The 18,814-nt window shown below is 36.0% G+C and overlaps 1 protein-coding gene across 1 annotated transcript in view; it reads left to right on the top strand.

Moving 5' to 3' along the window:
- Window positions 1-6,252, top strand: part of ST8SIA6 (ST8 alpha-N-acetyl-neuraminide alpha-2,8-sialyltransferase 6) — a 178,262-nt gene extending 172,010 nt beyond the window's left edge. Inside the window, exon 9 of the mRNA XM_036345863.1 lies at window positions 5,890-6,252. The gene's annotated coding sequence lies outside the window, so the exon portion shown is untranslated. The remainder of the gene's footprint in view (window positions 1-5,889) is intronic.
- The last annotated feature ends 12,562 nt before the right edge of the window (window positions 6,253-18,814 follow it).

Consider the following 18,814-nt stretch of genomic DNA (forward strand, 5'->3'; position numbering starts at 1 on the left):
CGACTGTCAGCTGATTTCTCAACAGAAACCATGCAGGCCAGAAGAGAGTGGCAAGAAATATTCAAAGTGATGAATAGCAAGAACCTGCAACCAAGATTACTTTATCCAGCAAAGCTATCATTCAGATAGAAGGTCAGATAAAGAGCTTCACAGATAAGAAAAAGCTAAAGGAGTTCATCACCACCAAACCAGCATTATATGAAATGCTGAAAGGTATTCTTTAAGAAGAGGAAGAAGAAAAAGGAACTCTTACCATTTGCCACAGCATGGATGGAACTGGAGAGCGGATAAATACCACATGATCTCACTCATTTGTGGAATATAATGAACAACATAAGCTGATGAACAAGGACTGATCCAGAGACGGAGAGGCATTGATTGGACTGTCAGGACTTGGAGGGAAGGTAGGGGAGGGTGGGGGTAAGGGGGAAAGATCAACCAAAGGACTTATATGCAAGCATATAGGCCTAATCAATGGACATGGACAACGGGGGGGTGAGGGCATGAACGGGGGGGGGGGGGTAGAGGGTAACGTGGGGACAAGGACACATATGTAATATCTTAATCAATAAAAAATATATTAAAAAAAAAAGAATGCGGTCTACAAAGGGAAATGTTAAGTAGCTAATAAAAGAGTGATGCTCAAGCTTACTAGTATCTAAGAAATAAAAATTAAAAGGAGATATTATTGGCAAGAATTAGTAAGGTCATTCATCCCAAATGCTAGTGGAAGTTTAAACCGATTCAACCATCTTGGAAAGTAGTCTGGAAGTACTGAGTTTGTCAAAGTAATTATTTGTCCTATGGCCCAGCAATCCCGCCTGTTGGGCACATGCCCCAGAGCACTTCTTGTAAATGTCCACAAGGAGAACAATACTAGGATATTTATTTCATTATTGTTTGTGGTAGCAGGAATTTGGTGCACAGGTGGCCATGTCTAAGGAAATTCATGAGTTAACTTTGACAAATACATAGTATGGAATACAGGGCAGCAATTAGAAGCAACTTGTATACAGAGAGCAGCTAGGATAGATCCTTAAAATACAGTGTAAAGGGGAAATAAGAGCTGTAGCACAATGCCGCTTAGATACATTAAAGCCTATGCACACATAATTCATATACATATTCAAGGATATGTACTAAACACAAGACGAGTGCCCATTTAGGAGAGAGCAGTAGGGTTTGTTTTAGTGATAAAGAGGGGGAAGGAATGAATAACACAAGGAAAGGACCTGGCAGATTATGCCATGAACAAAGAGCCTAATGATTAACTCAGCTCTCAATTTGAGGCAAAAATAAAATAAGGTCAAAAGGAAGAACATACGTTAGTTTGAAAAGAGTCCAAGTTGTAAAAACAACATCAAAATAAATTTTCTGTCTTCCAAGAGGAGAGGACAGGCATCCTTTGGCAGAAAAATAGAAGTGTTAATGAGGTATTGTTATAGAAGGGGGAGATACAGTACAAATGAGTAAATATATGCTACATGGAAATGAACAGTTATATTATGCCAGTACTATGTGGGTTACTTTATATCTGTCAGCATATTTAATACAGCAAGCCTTGGACACATATATTCTTATCCATACAAAAAATAATCTTACTACTACATAACTATAGAAGCTGAGACTAAAGTGGGTAACTTCCATTAAGGTTACATTATATGAGTAGAGCTGACATTCAAACTCACATCTGTCTGACTCTAAAGCCATGTGTACACCCATGAAACCATCTGCACAATAAACAATGTACATGTACATTACCCCAAAATGTTTTCTAGTGCTGTTCTCCCTCAACATAAGATTCATTCATGTTGTTTGTATATCAATAGTTTATTCATTTGCTGAGTAGAATTCTATTACATGGATGCAACACAATTTGTTTATCCACTCATCTGTTGATGTACATTTTAGTTGAATCCAGGTTTGGGCTGTTACAAATACAGCTATCATGAGCTTTCATGTACAAGTGTGTGTGTGGACATATATTTTCATTTCTTTGTTGCAAATATCTAGGATTGGAATGGCTGGGGAACAGGATCAATGTATACCTAACATTTTTTAAAAACTACTAACTGTTTTCCATAGTGGTTGTAACATTTTATGTTTCTATCCACAGCATATACCAGTTGCAGCTCCCTCACATCTTTTATAAAATTTGGTATGGTCCTTTTTTATTTTTTTTTATTAAAAATGTTTTTAATTTTCTTTTTAGAAAATCTTTATTGTTGAAAGTATTACAGAAGTCCCCCCACCTTTAAATCCCCCTTTGCCCACCCTCTCCCTGGTTCCAGCCTCCCCTCAGGCCTCCACCACTCTATAGTCTGTGTCCATGGGCTCTACGTATATGCATGTAAGTTATTTGGTTAATCTGGTCCTGCCCCCCTCCCCCGGATTCCCACTCCTCTTCCCTCTGAGATTTCTCAGTCTGTTTCCATGCCTTTGGTTCTATTTTATTCATCGGTTTATTTTGTTCATTAGATTCCACATATAAGTGAGATCATGTGACATTAGCTGTGGTTAACATTCAGTATTGCAGTATATTATTTTCAGGTGTACATATAGTGGTGAGACATTTATATAACTTATGAAGTGAGGATCCCCATGATAAGTCTAGTATCCACCGAACACCATACATGGTTATTACAGTATTATTGACTGTATTCCCTATGCTGTACTTCATATCCAGTGACTATTTTGTAACTGCCAATGGTATGGTCAGTCTTTCAAATGTTAGACATTCTGTTGGGTATATAATGTGTCTCATAATTTAAATTTGAATTTCCCTTATGATTGTATTTCATATGTTTATTTACTTTTTGCATTTTGGCGAAGTGTCTGTTCAAATAGTTTGATCACTTTTAATTGGATTGTCTTTTCATAATAGAATTATCAGAGATTTTTATATATTGTAGATACAAGTTTTTTGTCAGATATAGGTCTTACAACTATGTTCTCTTAGTCTGTGGTTTGCCTTTTAATTTCCTTAATAGTGTTTTTTGAATAGCAAAAATTTTAAATTTTACTAAAGTCTAGTTTATTTATTTTTAAATTTTTTTGTGTCATCTTTAGGAAATCTTTGCCCTGGCCCTTGTGGCTCAGTTAGCTGGAGCATCGTGCAATACTGCAAAGTGTGGCAGGTTTGATCCCATGTCAGGGCACATGCCCAGGTTTAATCCATGGTTAGGTTGTGTGTGGGAAGCAACTGGTTGAGGTTTCTCTCTCCTTTCCTCCCTCTTTCTAAAGTCAATTAAAATATTAAAAATATATATTTGCCAAACTCATGATCACTGAGATTTTCTTTATGGCTTTTTTAATAGAAGGTTTATAGTTTGGCTCTTAACATTTAGAGCCATTCTTACATTTTTTGTGTGTATGTTATGGTGTGGGATAAAGGTCAAAATTCAGATTTTGCATTCAATTGTTCAAGTAGAATTTGTTGAAGAGACTTCCCTCACTGTATTGCTTTGGCACTTATGTTGAAAATCAACTGATTTATATTTGGGTTTACTTATTTGTGTGCTCTCTATTCTGTTCCATTGATTTATTTGTCTTTATGCCAATACTATACTATCTTGATTAATATAATTTTATAAGACTTGAAATAAGACAATTTTATTCTTTTACAATGTGTTTTATTTTTTGGGGGGGAGAAGTGATTCTGGAAGAGTTTCTGTAAAAATTATTACTTATTTCTTACATGTTTGATAAAATTCAGCAGTGAAGCTACCTGGCTCTACAATTTCCCTTGAGGGAACATTTTTAATTATGAACAATTTTTTAATAGACATGGGGCCATTCAGGTTATCTATTTATTTTTTATGTTTGGTAGTCTATGGCTTTCAGAGAATTTACACCCTTCATCGAAGCTGTGGCTTTTATTGTCATAAAGTTGTTCATAATAGTCTCTTATCTTTTTAATATAGTAGAGTCTACAGTGATGCCCCCTATCTCATTTCTCATATTAGTTATTTGTGTCTGCTTTCTCTCTTTTATCCCTTATATATATGGTTAGAGATTTATCAATTTTATTCATCATCTAAAAGAAACAGCTTTGGGGTTTCTTTAATTTCTGCTCTGATTTTTATTATTTCCTTACTTCTCCTTGGTTGGGGTTTCATTTACTTTTCTTTTTATTGTTGTTTAAGGTAATTGATGTGACCTCTTTTGGTTTTTAAAATGGATTTTAGTGCTATAGATTTTCCTCTGAAAACTTTAGCTGCTTCCCACAAATTTTGATATGTCATGTGTTCATTTTCATTCAGTTCAAATTACTTTCTGACTTAAAGCCAGACATTTTATGTCTACATATATTACAAATCCCACAATACCTTATTATATTTTTTACTTTAAAGTGTCAGTTATCTTTTGTTGTTGTTGTTAATCCTCGCCCGAGGATATTTTTTTCATTTACTTTTAGAGAGAGTGGGAGGAAGGGAGACAAGGAGGAGGGGGAGAAGGAGGAGGAGGAGGAGGAGGAGGAGGAGGAGGAGGAGGAGGAGGAGGAGGAGGAGGAGGAGGGGGAGGAGGAGGAGTAGGAGTAGGAGGGAAACATCAATGTGAGACACATGACTGGTTGCCTCCCGCATGCACCCTGACCAGCCAGGGATCAAACCTGCAACCCAGGTATGTGCTCTTGGCCAGAAATCAACCCTTCGGTACATGGACTGATGCTCTAACCACTGAGAAAAACCAGCCAGGGCATCAATTATCTTTTTAAACATTAAAAAGGAATTATATTTACCCATCTATTTACCAGTTTCAGTGCTCTTCATATTTTGTATAGATTTCCATTTTCATTGGGACTCTCTTCTGAATTGCCTTGTTTTAAAACAGAAGTCTGTTGTTCTTTATTTTTAAAAATCTTTATTGTTGAAAGTATTACATATGTCCCCATTTTTCCCCAGAAGTCTGTTGTTCTTATCTTTGTTTCTGAAAACTGTATCTTTTTCCCCCCTTTGGTTCGTTTTAAATTTTTCTTCTATCATTAATGAGGACTTTTTAAATTATTATTATGTGTGTTGATGTACTTGTTTAAATGTTTTTTTGTACTTGAGGTTCTTTGGTTTCTTGCATTGTGGACTTATATCTTTCATCAGATTTGGAAAGATTTTGACCATTATTTTCAAATTTTTTTTCTGTCTCTCCTCTTCCCTCCACCCCCTTTTTTAGGGATTCCAGTTATACATATATTAAGCCAATTTGTTCTGCAGCTCACTGATTCTCTGTTCATTATTTTCTTTCTTTTCCTAGTCTGTCCTTCATTTTGGGTAGTTCCTATTCCTATATATTTAAGTTCACTAATATATTTTTGTAGTGTCTAATGGGCTGTTAATCCCATCCAGTATGTTTTCCATTTCAAACATTATAGAAGTTTGATTTGGATCTTTTTATATCTTACATGTCTAAATTTAGCACATATGAGCATGCCTCTGCCTTTTGGAACTTATGGAATATATTTATAACCCCTTTAATGTCATTTTCTTCTAATTCTTTCATTGATATAATTCCAGAATCTATTTCTATTGATAGATTTTTCTCTTCAATATGAATTGTCTTTCCCTGCTCCTTTGAATGTCTGATAATTTTTTTTATTGAATGCCAGATATTGTGAATTTTACTTTAGTGGGAATTGAATAGTTCAGTGTTTCAATACATATGTTAATATTTGTTCTGAGAAGAAATTAAGATACTTGTAAACAGTTTTTTCCTTTCAGAGGTTTACTTTTACTCTCTCAGTTGGAACCAGAGCAGCATTTATTCTAGGGTAATTTGTTTTCCCACACAGAGGGAATATATTTATAATACCCTACTCGATATCCCATGTTGCTTAGTTGTCCCTTTTGTCTGGTGGAAACATGACTTATTCCTTGTTTTTTCTTTTTTTTTAAGTACCAGGAGTTGTTCCTTTTGCTCCTTTGGGTGGTTGTTTCTTCAGATTCCAGTAACGTCCTCACTCACATATGCTCGTCAGTATTCAGCTGAAGACGAGAAGAATTCTCTGTGGACATTTTTCTCTGTGAAATTCCCTCCACTGTGGGTCTACTTTGGCCTCCACAGACTCCTAGATCTATAATCTATACTCACAGAGACTACTGACTTCCCTCAATTTCTCTTCCTGTGCTAAGGTCTGGAGATCCTCCAGGCAGTGAGTTTGGACAATTGTTGGGCTCACCTCATTTATTTCCCTTTTGTCAGGTATCACTGTCCTGAGTTGTCCAATGTCCACTGTCTGAAAACCATTGTTGCTTATATTTTACCTAAATGTTGTTGTTTCAGACAGGAGGTTAAATCCAATCCTGTTACCCTTTTCCAGAAGGAGAAATTCTCATATAAAAATTTTATTTTCATAGTGTTTTCCATCTGTTGTTTTTGTTGTTGTTGTTGTTGTTGTTGTTGTTGTTGTTGGGGTTGCTGAAAATATCTTCCAGGATTTCCCCTTACCCATCTGAAATTTGTGCTCATTTTTTTAAACCCAGTGTTGTATAATAGATTTTATTATAAGAATATAATAAAAATCTTCTATTGGGTGCTTACTATACACTTGGTACCTATATAAGAACTTGGCTTACATTATCTTATCATATTTAAACCTAAGTATATGAGGTAGATTTTATTGTCACCATTTTATATATAAGAAAACTGAGGCTAAAAGAGGCTAAGAAACTTGCCCAAGATTATGTAGAATACAAGTGTCAGAGCCAAGTTTCAAATTCAGGTTGAATGCCCAAAACCTGTGCACTTAATCAGTATTTTATCTTGTCTTTAGTTTTATTGTTGTTGATGTTGTTGACAACTCAAAAATTTTCATTGCATTGGATTTTATTTTTTAAATTGCCTTATTCTTGATAAATTCTAAATTTTAGTTTTTCTAAATTAAGGAATTATGATTAAACTTACACCATAAATCTTTATATATTCTATTATATTCATTTTAAAGTTGAATGAATTTTTAAGTATCCAATATGTTGCATTTTTGAATTCTTTTTAAAATATGAATCTAATGTAATAAATTAATTTCTTTTCTCAGCCTGATTTTATTTTCTTTATTTTAAAGTATATGTGTTTGTGTGTGTGTGTGTGTGTGTGTGTGTGTGTGTGTGTGTCTATGTTACCCAATAAAATGCTAATGTATTTGAACTCTATCCTTGTATTTTGAGGATCTCAAAGAGATTTAAAATCCTTACCTTTCTATCCTCTCTTCCTTTTTTCCCTGATCATAAGTCATGACTGTCCAATCAGTCATGAGTACAACAAAACATTCCTTCCTGTGTGAAAATAATTTTAGAATACAAACCATACACAGGTCACTAATTACAGGTATAGTGACTAGGCCTAGAATCCATTTCTGTCCATCATTTTTAGTTAGAATATCTAAAGTACAGGAGGCATTCAATAAATAGTTTTAAACAAATAAAACTTTCTTGAGCTGGAAAAAAAATAAAATTCTTACCTCAGCTATTAGAACGTGGTCTTTGGAGGTTAATTTCACCAGCCTCTTGTGATATAAAAAAAAGAGAGCAATCAAATATTAAGGCTGCTAAAGATTTGCCTAAGTTAATAGTAGGCACTCAGTGTGTCAGGCAACCAGCCCCTCAAGTCCTATATCATTTATTGAAAGCTTCCATTGCACCAAGGAACTGTGCATACTTTACATGTATTATGCATTCTTGCAAGACTGCAGTATAGTTATCAATCTGATTTTCAAAGATAAGAAACTAAGGAAGATCAGTGTCTTTAGCTGAAAATATCAAAGAGCATCATCAAACTGGCTGAAATTCTTTAGAATTCTTTGCCCACAGATCTAGAAGCCCAGAGATAAGGTAAGTAAGAACTTTAGTTCTGCCACTATATCCCTGTGAAAGTCTTAATGCAGTTTACCTCTGTGTGTTGATTTCATGCTAAGATTGAGAGTTCAACAAAAGCAGTACATTCAGGCCTCATTTATATACACCTGTACATATTCAAAGAAGAGGAGAAAGTAACTTCTTGACAATATCTCAGAAGGATGAAGAACTTTCCCCAATGCCTCAGCAAACTTTTCCTTGTTTCTCTCGTGACTGGTCCCCCAGTGGAGTGGTTGGAGTGGGTCCCCACAGAAGTCAGGTGTAACCATTATGGTGAGGGCAAAAAATATTCAGATTGGTCACATGTACATTCCTGAACTAATCACTGGTAAAGGGAATAAAGGGAATATGGAGTTAACCTTTAAAATTAGTCCTGGATGTCAGAGGAATGGTGGTGTGAGAGATCCTCTTGGTCTCTCATCTCTGAAATGTCAACAGGTTCACCAACTATAATTCAACAAAGAATTCCCTGCTCAATACAGAGGCATTTCTGAGAGACCTGCTAATTGAAACATCTTAAGGTGGGCAACTTGGAATAAATGTGGAGACAAGAAGAGAGGAGAGCACAGTCAGCTTGCAGATACAGCCCTGTAGTTGGGAGCTTGTGGCCTGGAGAGGGGGAGAAGACAGTGGGAGCAGGCACTTCCTTTAGCCAGGAGGAGCAGAGAGCTGTGGGGCATAGTCCAGCAGGGTGATGGAAGCAAACAGTGTCTGAGCCAGCAGACACCTGACAGAGCATGGGGTTCTGCCGTGTGGCTCTCTACTGTTCAGCGGGTGGTGGTGTTTCAGACAAAGAAAGGCAACCACAGAGCCCCACCACCTCTTGAACTCCCCAAACTAGCCTCCTGTTGCCCTTGGAGTCAGGTGGAGGACATATTATCAGTAAACCAATAGCTATTGTAGTAGAACTGCTCTTTCTCTCTGTGACTGATCCACAGGTGGAGTGCTTGGAGTGGGACCCCACAGAAGTCAGGAATAACCATCATGGTGAGGACAAAAATATTAAATCATGATCAAGGGGCTTAAAGATGGTTCAATATACCCAAATCAATCAATGTGAGATACCACATTAACAAAAGAAAGGATAACAACCATATGATCTTATCAATAGATGCAGAAAAAGCATTTGAGAAGATACAACATCTATTTATGATTAAAACTCAATAAAATAGAAATAGAAGAAAAGTATCTCAGCAGAATAAAGGCCATATGTGATAAACCTTCAGCTAATATACTCAATGGTGAAAAACTAAAAGCTTTCCTCTAAGATCAGGAACAAGACACGGATGCCCACTCTCACACCTCTTATTCAACAAAGTGTTGTAAACCCTAGCCAGAGCACTAAGGCAAGAGAAAGAAATAAAGGCATCCAAAGAGGGAAGAAAGAAGTGAAACTGTCACTTTTTTGTGGATGACATGATTCTGTGTACAGAAAACCCTTAACCTAAACACTCCACCAAAAACTATTAGAAACAATAAACAAATACAGTTAAGTTGCAAGATACAAAAATCAATGTGCAAAAATGCATTGCCTTTCTATATACTGACAACAAAGCTTCAGAAAAAGAAATTAAAAAAACATTTTTTTGCAATTGCAACCAAAAGAATAAAATACCTACAAATAAACTTAACAAAGAACGTGAAAGACCTATATACTGAAAATTATAAAACATTATTTTAAAAGATTGAAAAAGACACAACAAAATGGAAAAATATCCCTTGTTCATGGATTGGAAGAACCAACATACTTAAAATAGCCATATTACCCAAAGCAATATACAGATTTAATGTAATCCCCATCAAAATCCCAATATCATTTTTTAAAGAAATAGAACAAGAAATTTTCAGATTTGTATGGAACCACACACACATACAAAACCCTGAATAGCCAAAGCAATCCTGAGTAAAAATAAAGAAGCTGGCGGTATCACACTACCTGACTTCAAATTATACTACGGAGCTACAATGATCAAAACAGCATGGTATTGGCAGAGAAACAGACACCTACTAGTAGATCATTGGAACAGAATAGAGAGCCCAACTATAAAACCACATGTATATGGCAGATAATTTTCAAGAAAGGAGCCAAAAACACACAATGGAGTAAAGATAGTCTCTTCAATAAATGGTGCTAGGAAAACTGGAAAGCCACATACAAAAGAAGGCAATTGGAGTATAGTTTGTCCCCGTGTACAAAAATTAATTCAAAATAGATCAAAGACTTAAATATAAGACCTGAAACAATAAGTTACATAGAAGAAAATATAAGTACCAAACTTATGGACCTTGGTTGTAGAGAACATTTTATGAACTTGACCCAAAGGCAAAAAAAGTAAAGGCAAAAATAAATGAATGGGACTATATCAAACTGAAGAGCTTCTGCACAACAAAAGAAACTGACAACAAAATGAGAAGGCAGCCAACCAGATGGGAGATATTTGCAAACAGTAATGCTGACAAAGGTTTAATTTCCAAAATATGTAAAGAACTCAAAACTCAACACCGAACAACCCAGTCAAAAAGTCGTCAGAAGACCTGAAAATACACTTCCCCCAAGAAGATATACAAATAGCCAATAGATATATGAAAAGATGTTCAACCTCACTGGTACTTAGGTAAATGCAAATCAAATCTACAAGGAGATACCACCTCACACCTGTTAGAGTGGCCATTATCAACAAGACAAGCAACAACAAGGGTTGGAGAGGTTGTGGAAGAAAGGGAACCCTCATTCACTGCTGGTGGAAATGTAGACTGGTACAACCACTATGGAAAGTAGTCTGACGATTCCTCAAAAAAATTAAAAATGGAGCTACCATAAAACCTAACAATCCCTCTCCTGGGTATATACCTGAAAAACTCAAAAAACATGTATTTGCAAAGATATATATCTATATCTATATCTATATCTATATCTATATCTATATCTATATCTATATACCTCTATGTTCAATGCAGCATTATTCACAGTGGCCAAGACATGGAAATAACCAAGTATCCTGCAATAGAGGACTGCATAATGATGTGGTACATATACACAGTGGAGTACTACACAGCCATAAGAAAGGATGAAATAGCGCCATTAGCAACAACACGGATGGGCCTTGAGAACATTATGCTGAGTGACGTAAGTCAGTCGGAAAAAACTAAGAACCATATGATTTCACTCATGTGTGGAATATAAAACTGAAACTTGTGAACACAAAACAGCAGCGTGGTGGTTGCTAGAGGTAAGGGGGTGGGGAGTAAAGGGAGTCCTAATATGTGGAGATGGGAGACAATTTGACTTTGGGTGGTGGGTACATGGTGCAATATACAGATCTTGCAACACAGAAACCAACCTGAAACCTATATGGCCATATTAACCAATGTTACCCCAATAAATTTAATACAAAAAAGGAAACTAACTAACTATAATAAATAAATAGCATAAACTTGAAAAAAAATTAGTCCTGCTCCTGCGGGGAAGGCCTGGGGAGGGGAAGAGAGTGGGGTGGAGGGGTCAATTGGGTGTAAAAGGGGGACATCTGTAATACTTTCAACAATAAGGACAAAAATAAATAAATGCATAAATAAATAAAATTAATCCTATTCCTGGGATATGTGGGCATGAATGGGAACACATGTGTACCTAAACAAACTCAGGGCTCTGTTGATGTTACACAGGCATCTAACTGTACTTGCTACAACCAGTTTTACCTGTGTCACTCATCTACTAAGTGACTGAACTAGAGTTTGAGCCCAAGTAGTCCTGACTCCAAATTCCATGGTCTTTTAAGCCCTGAAGCTTCTTAGTATGCCATCCTGATCATGGAGGAAATGTGCTATGTGACATTTACACTTTTTCCTTGAAATTAATTACTATACATTAAATGCATTCACTCCAGAAGCAATTCTTACATGAATGATACCTTTTGAATTTTCAATTTGGGCACTGATCTCTCTTCTGTGTTAATCGAAATGTAATATGTGGGATCCAGTACTCTTATTTGTTTTACTTGTAAGACAGTGCCTTGGTTAATTTCCATCAAATATGTGGAATGAAATGTTTGCTCAGGTGCAAAGTCTTAGCAATAGCTATTAAGACTTTACCATATAGTACACTTTCTGGGTTTACTTGTCTTTGGGTAAATACAGTGATATTTTAACAACTTTGTAAAAAGAAACCGATGCTGATGGCTTTCCAAATGGCAGCCTTCTCATTGGATATTTACCCAAGTTGCTCTTCTATGAATCATGCAGGTTCCTATATATTAGCAGCACTAGAGTACAGAGTTCTAGTCATAAATGAATTGTTGATCCTTTAGTGTACTGTGAAGAGAATGCATCCTTCCATACTGCATCATTAAATAGTCTGTTCCAGGACTTTTCAGGCCATTCTAATGCCAGCTTTCTTCGAAGGCTGCAAATATACTTAATGTCCTTTCTTTCCTATGCTAAGAAATGTGGACAGATGTACCTGCCCACAGAATATCTCTGTAGGCTACTATGTTCAGTGTTTTAAAGGCAGGGCAACCTATCATTTCCATTGTTTTAACATTTAAGTACTATCAGTTTGTCAAAATATTTATAAGTAGATTTAAAGTTAGACTGAAGTTGCTAGAGTAGTTATAGCTCTCATGAGGATGCAAAAAACAATCCACTGTGTGAAAAATAGCATCTGATTTTATTCTAACACTGGTATTTCTTACCCAAGAGGAGGTGTTGATACTTATTTTCTTTGTAGATAAAATATTTCTCCCACCACCATGACAATGATAACAGTAAATGTCTTCATTGTTTATAAATGCCAAAGAATTAACATTTTTACTGCATCTAGAAAAACTTAAGGACACATTAATTTGCTTCCTGTTTTTTTTTGTTTGTCTTCTCTGTGTTTTCTTTTTAACTACTAAAAATTCCAGAGTTTCTACATACATTTTAACGTCTCATGAATTCCCAATGCATTCAGTTTTATTTAATAAACTAGAGGCCCGGTGCTTGAAATTCATGCACGGGGTGAGGGGGCATCCCTCAGCCCAGCCTGCACTCTCTCCAATCTGGGACCCCTAGATTGGGATTGGGCCTAAACGAGGATCAAGCCTAAACGGACAGTAGGACATCCCTCTCACAATCCAGGACTGCTGGCTCCCATCTGCTCGCCTGCCTGCCTGCCTGATTGCCCCTAAACCACTAACCTGCCAGCCTGATTGACGCCTAACTGCTCCCCTGCTGGCCCAGTCATTCCTAAATGCCCTCCCTTGCCGGCCTTGTCACCCCTAACTGCCCTCCCCTGCAGGCCTGGTTGCCCCTAACTGCCCTCCCCTGCTGGCCTGATTGCCCCTAACTGCCCTCCCCTGCTGGCCATCTTGTGTCCACATGGGTGGCCATCTTGTGTGTTGGAGTGATGGTCAATTTGTATATTACTCTTTTATTAGATAGGATATCTTTGGATGAATATACACTTCAATAATACCCTGCTATATAATGTTTGCATTTATAACAATTGAATATCATTGAGCACTAAGAGTCATTTAATAAAGATGATACCAGCATATTTTGTTATCAGTGTATTTCATGTAGGTACTAAGCTACTTCTAATTGGTCAAAACTGAAATGTGTAATTAAGCATCAGTAGAAAATAATTTTTAAGATTTATATTAAACTATCACCAACTTTTCTGAGTTATTATTTCACTGAATTTTCTGAGATTGTTACCAGTGTTATTTTCATTTAATAGATAAGAATATTGGGGTTTCAAAACACAAGTACCTTGAACTAGATTATACAGCTGATAAGTGGAAGACTGGAGAACCTATATTCTTAAACTTTTTCTTTTTAAATATGTAAACTTATAGAAAATTAGCAAGACTAGTATAATAAATACTTCATATACTCCTGCACATAGAATCAACCATTTATTTGAAGGTAAAGTGAGGATACCATGATCCTTTATTCTAAATCAGCATGTATGTTCTAATAAAAGGTCATTCTCTTACATAAGCACAGCATAATTAGTAATGGATTTCAGAGAGCAAATTTCCTTCCTAACCAATATTATGATTGTCTCCCCACTTTAGATGAGGAACCTGATTGTTACTTATGTATATGACCTTTGAGTCAGTGCATTGATTTTCTTCCTGAGAATAACGTTTTCTAGTTTTCGCTGTACTTTGACATATTTGTAGTTAAGCACTGAGTGTTATTTTCATTAGTCAGTAACTTCAGTCTGAAACTGTTCACAAAATTCTTATTATTATAACTGACTCTAAGCCAGCTTTTAAATGCCCTATATAGCCTCTGGTTGCAAATTAGGAAACTGAGTAAGAAATGAGAGTCAGCAGGTTTCCTCTTCCACAATATTATTCAATCAAGTTACTGTAGTGAATCAAACAAAACAGAGCCCTTGGGTCTTCAAAAGTCTCTGACTTCTGTTCCAATGCCCTAAGAAAATGGTAAAGTCGTTCATCTTCTCATGGGCTTCCTGAGGGTTATGACTAAAGACTGGGAGGTTTTATGGTTCCCCCGTCTTTCACTCCTCTACCAGCGGAACAGTGAGCCTGCTTTGACTATTTCCTTGAGCAGGGAACTCTGAAGGTCCTTGGCATGCATCCTAAGGACGTTTTCCTTTCCTCTCCATTACATGTGTTGGAACCAATGAATTCTGATCTTCATGACTCATTTCCATTTTCTGCGTTGAGCCAGCACTTTGTGATCTCTCAACATAGGCACTGTGGCCAGGCAAGGCACAAAGCTCAACCCAGCCCCCACATTATTCCATCACAAATGATGAATTTTATTTTTAAATCAAGCTTCTCAGTAGATACACACTAAAATTAGACACATGGAGGTATGACTTGTCACTTCCTGAGATAAATGGGATTGCAAAGCACCTTTGTTTAATAATGAGCAGTTTGCAGTGGCATTGCTGACACTAAACGTAACATCTGTCTTGCCTCAGACACTTCAGATAAGGTAGATTTCTGAGGAGACAGTGATATTCCAACTTTATTTTCCATATATCCAAGGCCTCATAGCTTAAATCTGTCATATTCTATGTTTCCGATGTTTTCACCCTGTATCAGATGCACTGAATTTATGAGCGTGACTCCGTCCCTCTGCATAACAGCCTGCCAGGTCCCAACAAAGGTCTCCGGACGCATGCTCTTAGAGGCTTCCTTGTCCTCATCTCCAAACCTGGAGATTTACTTTATTAAAAAGAAATCAACAAACCAGTGGAGAGTGTTTTGTTCAGGATTTAAAAAAAACAAACATGCAAGAAAAAAAGAGGATATTTTTGAAGCAAAACAGCTCTTCAAATAATTTTAGATACAGCTAATTATTTCTTCAAGTGGCCTTAAAAACTTTGGAAGTGGTTAGCTCTGAACTATAAATATTTTTTTCTTCAACATTAAATAATTTAAGAGCTCAAATTAATTCAAATTTCAGGAAATGAACCCTTGGAACTATAATAAGAAATCACATATTTTTACTGCTAAATTTGTCTTAATATGAAATATATGATATTGATTTTTTGCCAAATAACCATACATAGTTCAACTCATTGGATTTCACAATAAGGAAATTCTTTTAGAAAGCTGCCTTTGATTGTTATAACATTTTTCTGTATTTCTTTCCAGCTTGACTTCTGAATTGTGTTGAGGCTTTGGTTCTCAAATGTGATTGATAGAAAACCAATGTTAATATCTAGCATTCTGTTTTATATGAAAACTAATGCCCCTTTCATTAAATCTCCTAAAATGAATATAATATCTATTATGTGGTTTCTAGCGAGATGAATATGGGACAGTCTGCCTTTAAGGAACCAAGAGTCTAGGGAGAAGATTAGCATGTTAAAATTGTAATATAATGCAGTGATCTAATCAGATATAAATGCCTGCAAAACTATAGGAACACAGAAGTGTTCATAGCCCTAACTATGCCTGGTTGCAGGTTGATAGATAAAGATTTTACCATCCATTTAAAGGAAGATTCTGAGTACTAGTCAGGGATTCTAGACTCTTGCCAAACTTAATTTCATTACTTTAGTACCTATTAGCTGCATAAGCGTTACTGATCTTTTCAAAATGAATTAATTTAAAGCCTACTCCTCAAGCAAAGAGAGCCTCTGCTATAGGTTTTACTTTTTAAAAAAATTTTTGTCCTCTCCCTTTATGACTCTTTTTTTCCTTATCTTTAATATGGGATTAATAAAAGTCAGGACTGCCATATGTGGCTTTGGAATCTGTGCACTCACAGCTCCAAAAGGCATCATTTACATACATTATTACATGAGTGGCACCCCCTGGAGTTGTGCAGTCATTAACAGTACCTACCCATAAGGCTTTGGGGAAGATTAAAAGATTCATGTAAAATGGTAAACACAATGTTCAGTATATAAGGGTTCAATACATACAGCCATTGCTATCATTACCATCATTATCATCATCATCATCATCATCATATCACATACATTCCTTTTGTATTTTTTAAAATGTGCATCATAGATGTGTCAATGAGAAAAATCCTAAAAGTGAATAATATGCAAATGTAACTTCTAACTAAATAAAGTCAATATGATATATTTAAAGAGACTTCTCTGAAATTATACTTATATTTCAATTAATCAAGACAATATGCTGTAAAGTGTCTTATACCCTTTTTTTCTTGTGGTAAATAAATTATTGTCTTTTATTTTTTATTTGTGAGTGGAGGAATTTTAGTAGGTACCTTGCATTTCTCCTACATTATTTTTGTTGCAGTGTAATTGACCCTATCATAGCAACTTCTTATAGGTTTCAGAAACCTATACTTGAATTGTTATTTTTTCAAAATAAATCAATAGTAACTGGCTCCTAAGATATATTAAAGTGGAGTTTTAAAATATTAATTAATATTTGAAAGTGGCAAAATTATTGCATTTGTGTTTGCTTTTAAAGTATATATTTAGTGTTATTTCAGTAGTTTTGCTTCGTGCTTAAATCCTTGAAGAGCTATAAAAATCCATTTGGTTCATTATTGGCCATTTCTTTAGAACTCAATATCTATTATTAATATTTTAGTATTTATGTTTCATAATAATAAGAATGTGCTATACATAGTTTTGTGCCTTCACTGATGTAAATTCTAAAAGAGTATTTGTCTAATGGATTTCTTCAGATATTTAATTTCATGAACTATTGCTAAGTAGAATATACACACTCTCTTATTATTTGCATTTCAAGAAATTTCTGACATGCAGCACAAACACTTTGATTAGCAAATTATATCAAACATTTAAATAAGTTAAAAATATTAAGCATGTGATGTAGGGTAAGGCAAGTGAGCATAACCAACAAACCTCAAGATATGCAAAGGTTCAAACAATGTTGATGTTCATTTCTAATTTTTGTAAAGTAAATAATTGATAAGCAACTCAGTACCAAGTAGAAATGACAGGACTCTGACTCTTTGCTTTTTGTGTTCTGCCGTCTTCAACACATGATTTCTAAATTTTTCCATCCACATCTACCCACTAGAAGGGAACAAACATGGAGTATAGGTTTGAGTGCTCTTTAGGGTCAAGATCTGAATATGGTGCCCAACACTTCTACTCACATGTCACTGGCAGAGTCACACGGCCACACATACTACACAGAAGGGTAAGAAAAGTCATCTATTTGTGTAGGAAGGAGAAAGAACAGGTTTGGATGAGCAGCTGTAAATATCTTGAAATTAGACATCTTTTTTGCACACTTTTCCTCCACATATACAATACACATACTCTCTCCCCAAAGGAGGACAACCCAAAATATCAACCAGTTCCTGAATCAACCTCAAAGACCAGAGTCTCTGGTTAATGAGCAATCTTCTCCGTAAGGCTTAGCTAGATGTGGCTCTTGCCATTTTGAAGATCTATGAATTAAAGGGCCCGTTATCTGCACCTCTTGCCCTCATGGTCAGGATAACCATAGTATATAATCTGTAAGAGACAAGAGAAGCATGAGACACATAGGGCAATCACTATTCCAACACAATGATGAGATCCTATGAGGACTGGGCAGGCAGAGTGAGGTCCTTTTCTTTGAAATAAATGAATTTTATGTTAGTCTCTGATGCATCTTGTTGGAGAATTCCCCTGTTAATGACCTCTAGCATGGCCTTCTAGGAGGTTTTTCCTCATCCAATTTCCTTCCACAATTATATACGTGTGTGTGTGTGTGTGTGTGTGTGTGTGTGTGTCCCTCTTTGGAAGATATATAGTCTACTTCCTAGTTGTGTAAATTTGGGAGAATAAGGAATGTTTTAAGGAGTGACCAGTCAAAGGCATTTCTCTTATTCTAGGTTCATGACTTCTCTGGTAATGTGATTCCTTCAAAATCTTAAGAAGACTCAGATTTTTTTATTTTTAGTTGATTTTTTTCTGCTACTATCAAAGTCCATGTTTTTTCCTCAATATAGTCATCAAGACTAATTTTTTGGCTTCCTCTCTTGTCTCTTTCTCTCCACTTATTTCTTGGTTGCCTCACACCCAGGTGAAGCAGGTACAGCAGCCTAGAAGGCCGGAAAGGCTTGGTAGGCTGAACCCAACGTTTGGCCAAGCTGACACTGCAACTACTTAGAGAGCAGACCAAGTGCCTACTGAAACTCTAGCTCCGAGGCAAAAACTTGGAACACAGAACATTAGGAATGGTAATTAGTCGTTATCATATTTAGCGAAGTATCACAAGAAAGAGACGGCTGGTTTGAGGCAGAGATGACGGAAGAGAATAGAGGGAGACAATGAATCTGGTGACTGGAAAGATGGGGAAGCCCTTGCTTTGGGACCCTTGTGATGAAATAAGAGCAATTTTTTTCTAAGGTTGCCACTGGCCAAACATCATGATTTTAAAGCATTAAGTGCTGCTGCGAACTACTTAGTTTCAGTTGAAACTTTAGTATTCATAAATATTACTTGTAATTATCAGCTTATTTAGTGATTGCATAAATGGAATAAGCATGTAATGAAATCT

The sequence above is a fragment of the Myotis myotis genome, unplaced genomic scaffold (assembly GCF_014108235.1).
Source record: "Myotis myotis isolate mMyoMyo1 unplaced genomic scaffold, mMyoMyo1.p scaffold_m19_p_1, whole genome shotgun sequence".
NCBI lineage: Eukaryota > Metazoa > Chordata > Mammalia > Chiroptera > Vespertilionidae > Myotis > Myotis myotis.